Below are 7,927 nucleotides of genomic sequence, written 5' to 3'. Positions count from 1 at the left end.
TCAGAGAAGCTGGATTATATGCAGCTTTACATATATGTCATGTATAGAAATGGAAAAAGTTTGCTGATTAATATAAACTGTTATGCAGAGAAGTATAAAAACGTCCTTTCTGCTAGACTGTCGTGTCCAATGAAGTGAGGTTCCAATTAGGGCACAATAAAAAAGGTTCCAAACATAATTTGAGGTGTGTTATATACACAGAATAAGAGAATATTATTTACATTACACACAAAATGAGAATATGGGGAATTTAATTTAACATTCATTTTTCAACATTGCTTCACATAAAGTAAATTGCATATAAGATGTTGCCACCCGTGCATCTACATAAACTATAACTTGGGAATTTCTTTTGAGTCAATGAGAAATTAAAAAGCAAAACCAATCATACACAGATGTGCTTGTTTATCGAATCATTTGGGTGACGCAGATATCATATACATGTGATAGTGAAATATGTTTACATACATATAGGAAGTTGATGGTGACAGACCTTATTTTTTTCTTAGCTGCCATAAAACTTATGTGTTCGTTTACCATAAACGTCCTAAATCAATAAAAAAGAGATTCAAATATAAAACACAGATAGAGAATTCTGTGATGTTTTTATTTCGAGTTGACTGGATAATTTCTGATCAACATGTTTAAAACACAATATATAATTATTAGATAATTGACTAACCGTTCGTGATGGATTCAAATTACTTGTTTAAAACCAAATTTAGTGCAAAATATGCTGTCGCAGATTAGTTCAGTTTAGAAAATGATTTATTTCTTCATTTGAGCGTTGATCAATTAAGGTTAATCAGGAAATCTTTTTGATTCAGAAACTTGTGGAGAAATAAAATAGCAACGTTACCAAATGGAATCTTTGATGCATTGACGAAGCTACAGATACTGTAAGTATATATATATATATACATAACAATTATTTGTATGCAGAGGAGGTAAAGATAATGAACAATGTTGAACAGTGATGAATCTTATATCTATTATAAGCAATACAAAATTAAGAGTTGGACAAACATGGACCCCTGGGTAAACCAGACATGGGAACAGGTGTTTAAGAAAAGTAAGGATCCCCTGTCGACCGGTCACATCTACCATGAGTCCTATAAGCGGAGTGATCCGCAGTCACCACCAGTGTGTAAAGAATGGCCTAACAATTAGTATGAAACACATTAGACATAACTTGACTCAATGGCAGGTTGTATTGGTAACTTAGATCGTTATAACGAGCATAGAATTCGCAAAATGGTCTCCTTAAACGAGACTGTTGAAACTCCTGTAATATTAACTTGCAATTGTTTGTAAGAAACCTGCCTTAATAAAAAAGATCATAAAGAGAACAAGGTTTTGGGTATTGAATCAGTTGAGATATTAAACATCATACACAGGTTATAAAGGGATACTGCTATATGTTATGTAGATATTGGAAGTTGATGTAGAAGCTGAAATAATTCCGTGTGTCGTTAGTTTGTCGTAAAGATTTATTTTCAATAAAATATCTTAGTACAAAGCAGATGTATATGTTGTTGCTTTTTTATTTCAAGTTTATGTGGAAATATGGAATGAAAATTATGTCGTTAATAGGTAAAGCGTCGTCGATATATCTCAATGTAGAGTGGAAGGCCTAACAACTGTAATGCCGACTTATTACTAGTCACTTTTCAACTTTGCTTCTCATTATAATGCAAATTTGCATATACGATGTTACCACCCGTATAACTATATAAAATATAGGTTGAGAATTTGTTTTGAATCAATGCAAAATTACAAGGCAAATCGATCATACCCAGAACAGGCGCTTGTTTATCGAATCAGTTAATCGACATAGATATCATCCCAGGTGATAGTGGAATAGTTCTATGTACATATAGGGAGATGGTGGTGGACCTTAGTTTCCCCTAGCTACCATATACCTTATATGTTCGTTTACCATTAACGTCCCAAAACAATAAAGAAACAGCATTAGACATAAAACACAGATAGAGAATAAATTGATGTTTTTATTTCGAGTTGCCTGGATAATTTCTGATCAACACGCTTAATGGAAATTATTATTATTATTAGAAAATGGACAAATTGTTCGTTATTGATTTAAGGGTGACGGACCTAATTCGTTTCTACAATAGAGATTTTATTCAAATTTTGATATAAGGTAAAACATGCATTAAAGAGTTAAAATCAATGGAAAAAACAAATGAAAATCGTAGTTGATTTTCAGCGGGGGCTGTTTCAAAAATTTGCTATATAGTAGTCGTAATTGCAAAGAAAATATAGGAAAATTTCCAATGTGCAATATAAAAGTTAAAATTTTAAAAAATCTACAATAGAGTTTTAATCCAAATTAAATAGTGATTTTAAAAAGACAATAAGCTTACTAATTGTAAGAAAAAAGTATGAGTCATCGGCAATTCTTTTTAAGGGGAGCATGTCAAAGGATGATTTTTGGCCAGTTTTCAAGGAAAATGTCATTAAATAAGAAATGGGTAGGTTTTCTACTTGTAGTTTCATACTTTCTCTTTATACTAAATAATCATATGGATTAAGAAAAAGGTAACCAATCATATGTAAACACTGAGTCATTGCATAATATATGCCAGTGGTGGTGTCAAAATATGTAATGTATGAACTGTCACAAATTCAATAAATCCGATATAGAGCTCAGTATACAGCTTAAGACAACGGATTTGTATATAGTGTATATGTAATGTACACATTTTGTTTTCATTTTCATAATCTTTAACTTTTCTAAATAAATTTAAAAGTTCAAATGTTTGAATAAAAGCATACATATTTTATATTGATAAGAGACCAAGTGCATGACTTATCGGACAGTTTCAAGATAAGATCTAACATGCACTTCAAGTGTCATCACCATTTATAAGATTTTTCTGATGAACACTCTCAGAAACAAAATGGATTTTTATTCCCTGAAACATTCTTATAAGTTAAGCTTAAGAGTAGTATAAATTTATTTTGATAAAGAAATCCTGACATTTCTTGTACTGGTATTGAATGTAAATGCATATACATGTTTTTGTAATACGTGGTACTATGACATGTGGATTGGCAATTGCAATCTAAGACATGAGTAACTAAAGCATTATTCTGCCTGAATGTATTTTTCTCTATATCAAAAGATGACGATAACCGACTATTTTCACCAAAATATATGTATCTCTGCCGTGTGATCGGTTCTGTGCTAAGATCTGCGCTAGGGTGATAGTCTTCAAACTATTCAACGGCAGCATCGATTTTCCGCGCAATTCGGCATTGTGACGTCAAATACAAAGCCCAGAGGCGTATTCAACGGCACAACTATAGCAGCTGTTCAAAACATTATGATGGGACGATTTGCTTTGTTGTCGGGAGGGGAATTATTCTGCTTTGGTATAATAATAAAATATCTATCCAATGGGTAGGGGCAATAGCGTGTTTATTGTCAGCCGAGAGAGAAACTACCCTGGCCTTGCCTCTGTTCTTCAGTTGTTGTTGATTGATACGGTTTTAGTCATTTTTTCTGTGTCGTTTTAATGGATGTTCGAAAGATTTCAAAATATAATTCTGCTCTTCTCCGCAGTTGGTTGTAAATAGAAATTATCGTGGGTTTTTGAGTAATACGCTTCTGGTGCATGCCGTAAATCGTTAATAATTATTGTTTATAGAGTAATACAGTAATTACTATTAATAGCTAAGAATATTCATGATATTAAACTATATTCAGAAGTAAAATCTTAATAACAAAAGATTCTATTTTTTTTTTTATTTTGTTGTGCATACCTATGACAGTTTTATTCATGGCATATGCGCGGAGGGGGGGGGGGTGTAAAACACGGACAATTACGGAATCCCAGAAATTACACATAAAACACGGAAGAATCACGGACAGATTTTTTAAAGTCACGGATTCACAGATACAAAAGTTACGGAAATGCTATACATTTATTGAAGAATTCATACGAAATATGGATTAAGATAAGATGTATTGCTTGTATAATGAAAGAATTATACAGTCTCAAGTTCAGTTCGTAAATATCGCATGTTCATAGTGGGATGAAACAATTGCAGCGACGTCACAATGCACGGAGACTGTAAATAGCGATGTGCGTGGCTTTCTGCGCAGAAGTGCAAAATTTCGAATTAGGTCTGTCGTCCTTAAACTACTTGTTTGAAGCCAAATTTAGTGCAAATACCATGCTTTCACGTATTGAATCATTTTAGAAAATTATGTATTTCATCATTGACGCGTTGATCAATCAGTCTCCACCAGTGTGTAGAGAATGTATTCCGAAAGTACTTTCCTCACAGCACTTATCATTAAATATCACAATTCACAGTAAATACCACAGTAAATGTCAGTAATTCTCAGCACTAACATACATGTTCAATACCAACTGTAAAGATATCAGTTATTATCAAAACTTTCACCAGTGAAAAATTTTTGATATCGTTAAACGATATACAATCAGTAAATCAACGATAATTAAAACATTCACAATGGTGTCAGATGAATGAATTGATCATAAAGTTTTACTACACGCCTTTAATGAAAGGTGAACATAACGAACAGTGATGAAAGGTGAAAATAACGAACATTGATCAATCTCATACCTCCTATTAGCAATACAAATAGAGTTGGGCAAAGACAGACCCCTTGCTATACTAGAGATGGGATCTGGTGTCTGGGAGGAGTAATCATCCCCTGTCGGCCGGTCACATCCGCCTTGAGCCCTATACCTTGATCAGGTAAATGGAGTTGTCCGTAGTCAATATCAGTGTGCCAAGAACGGCCTAGCAATCGGCATGAAACACGTCAGGCCGATCTCATAATTCCTGTAAGCAATACAAATAGAGGGTTGGGCAAATACGGACGCCGGGATGTACCAGAGGTGGGATCAGGTGTCTACGAGGAGTAAACATCCCCTGTCGACCGGTCACACCCGTGGTGAGCCCTATATCTTCATCAAGTAAATGTAGTTATCCGTAGTCAAAATCAGTGAACCAGGAACGTTTTAACAATCGATATGAAACAAGTCAGATAGCATTTGACCTAATGATAGGTTGGAAGGTGAAGATAACGAACAGTAATCAATCTCAAAACTATTATAAGCAATACAAAATAGATAGTTGGGCAACACGGACCCTCTGGACACATCAGAGGTGGAATCAGATGCCTAGGGGGAGTTGGCAAACTGGATCGTTGCAACGATCATATAATGTGAGAAGTGCTGACTTAAATGGAGACGGTGGCAGTATTTAATTACTAAATGATAATCTGGTAATCTATGTTGCGTTTCTTGTAATCTACGTTACTTATATTTTGGGGTGTTTTGTGTTGACTCCGGGTTTCTGTAGTCCTTAGAATAAGTTGGCGTTTTTATCAATTTTTGATTAAATTAGCGTTTTTAATATAAGGTTTTGAAGTTTTCCAATGATTTGATAAGCTAAACAAAAGAAAAGGCATAATTTTATCCATTCTAAAAAAATGTGTTAATATTCTCAGATCATCTTGAGTTGTTTTAAATGCGCTTGGACCTTTAGATACACTGTGTATCGACAACGTTTTTTCTATTAACAATAATAACTTTCAGCCATAGAGCGATTCGATATATCCATGTGCGCTAGATATAACAGGCACCACAGAGTCGTCCACGTCTGCTTCATTCTTAGATATCTTATTGAAAGTATATATTAAAGCTGACATGAATTAATAAATACGTACACCTTTCTCATCTTATCCGCCATATTTCACTCAGGTAGCATAATTTACTCTACCCGTATGCAGTACCCGCAACGTTATTCTTGACATGATAAACGATAGAACACGATACACGCACGATAGGATATGATACACGCACGATACGATAGGATACACGCACGATACTATATAATACGCGGTAAACCTGATAAACGCAAAAACTGATAAACGATCTTCACGACAGACCTGATAAACGCAAAACACGATAAACAATCTTCACGATAAACGGAAAACCTGATAGAAATGTTGTAAATTTAGAAACAATTTAGACAGAACGAAAGTTTGATACGTACAAAATAATAACATTTTGTTGATAATAATATCGAAGGATTTCAATACTCAATATATACCTAAAGCATGTAATTTATTTATCCACGGTTGTACGTTTATTTCTTATTTTCTTAAAATTCTATTAATGGTTTTTTTAACGTCATTACAACTAAAATCCGGAAGCTAAACTATATACAGTATTAAAGTCATTATTTGATATCTATATGAATTTTCTCAGCCAATGATTCTAAAACGTATATTGTCGCTTTGAATGTTTCATATATGAATCGTATAGGGAGTGATTGCTTTTTATCTTGTTTAACGTCTCGCCCAAGAATATTTCACTCGTATGGAGACGTCACCATGACCAGTGAAGAACTTTTAAATTTAGGCTTATGCTCGACAAAATTTGACGGCCATTGAGCAGTGAGGGTTTTTTAGGGTGCCACACCTACCGTGACAATCTGTTTTTAAGGTCATATCCGAGGACCCGTGGCATTCACACTTGATGCCGAGCGCTTAGCAATTAAACAGGGAATTAACAAAATGTAATATAATGTAGTGATATCACGCTTCAATAGCTCTCTTATTCTAATGTCTATTATCTTGGATATCAAATAAAACTAAGTAATATTTTGTGTGTAGCGAGGAGGGGGGGTATTTTGCATCAAGCTCTGAGTTCACCGCTCATTCAACAACTTCAATTATTTTCATAATGACCGCTTTAAATACAATCCACTGCACTACACCATATGCTCATATGCTAGATATTTCTACATTATGAGTGATAATTAATAGTCATAAGTAATTGGAACAATATTTATATGAATTGATATTTTGTTAACAAAAAATAAATAAACTATTAAAAACATATACGAAACCCGGCTTGATTTAAAGTCGCAATTTAGAGACGCTTTAAAATGTTTGTGTTTAGCATGTAAAAAATTCAAATAACCATCAAAACCAGCATAAAGTTCCAGTATATACACGTACGACTTTTGGTATATGTGTACATGTACAAATAAAAAAAAAACAACGATGACAGCTGAATCGTGTCCAATTGAGCAGAATTTTGTGAGATGTAATATACCCTTGTACTCTTTTAAAACCTAATCCTCTAAATGTGTGAAATACAATATCCCTGAGAATGTTTACTGTCAAAACACGGGTGATACACAAAATCAGATAGATAAGAACGCGCACAAGTTCAGTAGTTGATATATAAGTAGAATACAGGTGAACAAAATCGGAAGAAAAAGAACCATTATTAAACTATATGTAATAAACAATGTAATTTACTGATTTTTCCTTTCAGATCGGAACTTCCTATTTCTCTGTTAGTGTTAATTACAAATAATTGTTTCTAGACAAGGAAATGTTTATGAACTCCAGATGAAGGAGCTCTCAGTTTTACTGTCCCCGTTAGCTCGACAAACCACTGCCTACTTTCCAGACTTTTTAGAATGCAATTGCGATAAATTTTCGCCCTCTTTGGACAGACATATTGCTCTTTTTCTGCCTTAAGATCGACAGCTTTATGTTCTTCAAATATAAGTTGTCTTTCCTCGATTCCTAAAAAATAGCTTCTTTAAGAAAACGAATAAAGCTTTCGAAAAGTATCTTACTTTTTCATTAGATTTAATATACGATCCCGATAGTTTCCGCAGCTACACGATAAACGATTTTCACGATAAACGGAAAACCTGATACACGCAAAATACGATACACGATAGACTTGACAAACGCAAAACACGTTAGAAAACGGAAAACCTGATACACGATAGGATAGAATACACGCACGATACGATAGAATACACGCACGATACGACAGGATACACGGACGATAGAACACGATAGGAATGTCAAGAATAACGTTACGGGTACTGTATACCC

The sequence above is a fragment of the Ostrea edulis genome, chromosome 10 (assembly GCF_947568905.1).
Source record: "Ostrea edulis chromosome 10, xbOstEdul1.1, whole genome shotgun sequence".
Taxonomy (NCBI): Eukaryota; Metazoa; Mollusca; class Bivalvia; order Ostreida; family Ostreidae; genus Ostrea; species Ostrea edulis.
The sequence above is the reverse complement of the archived record's forward strand: the minus strand, read 5'-3'. Positions refer to the sequence as shown.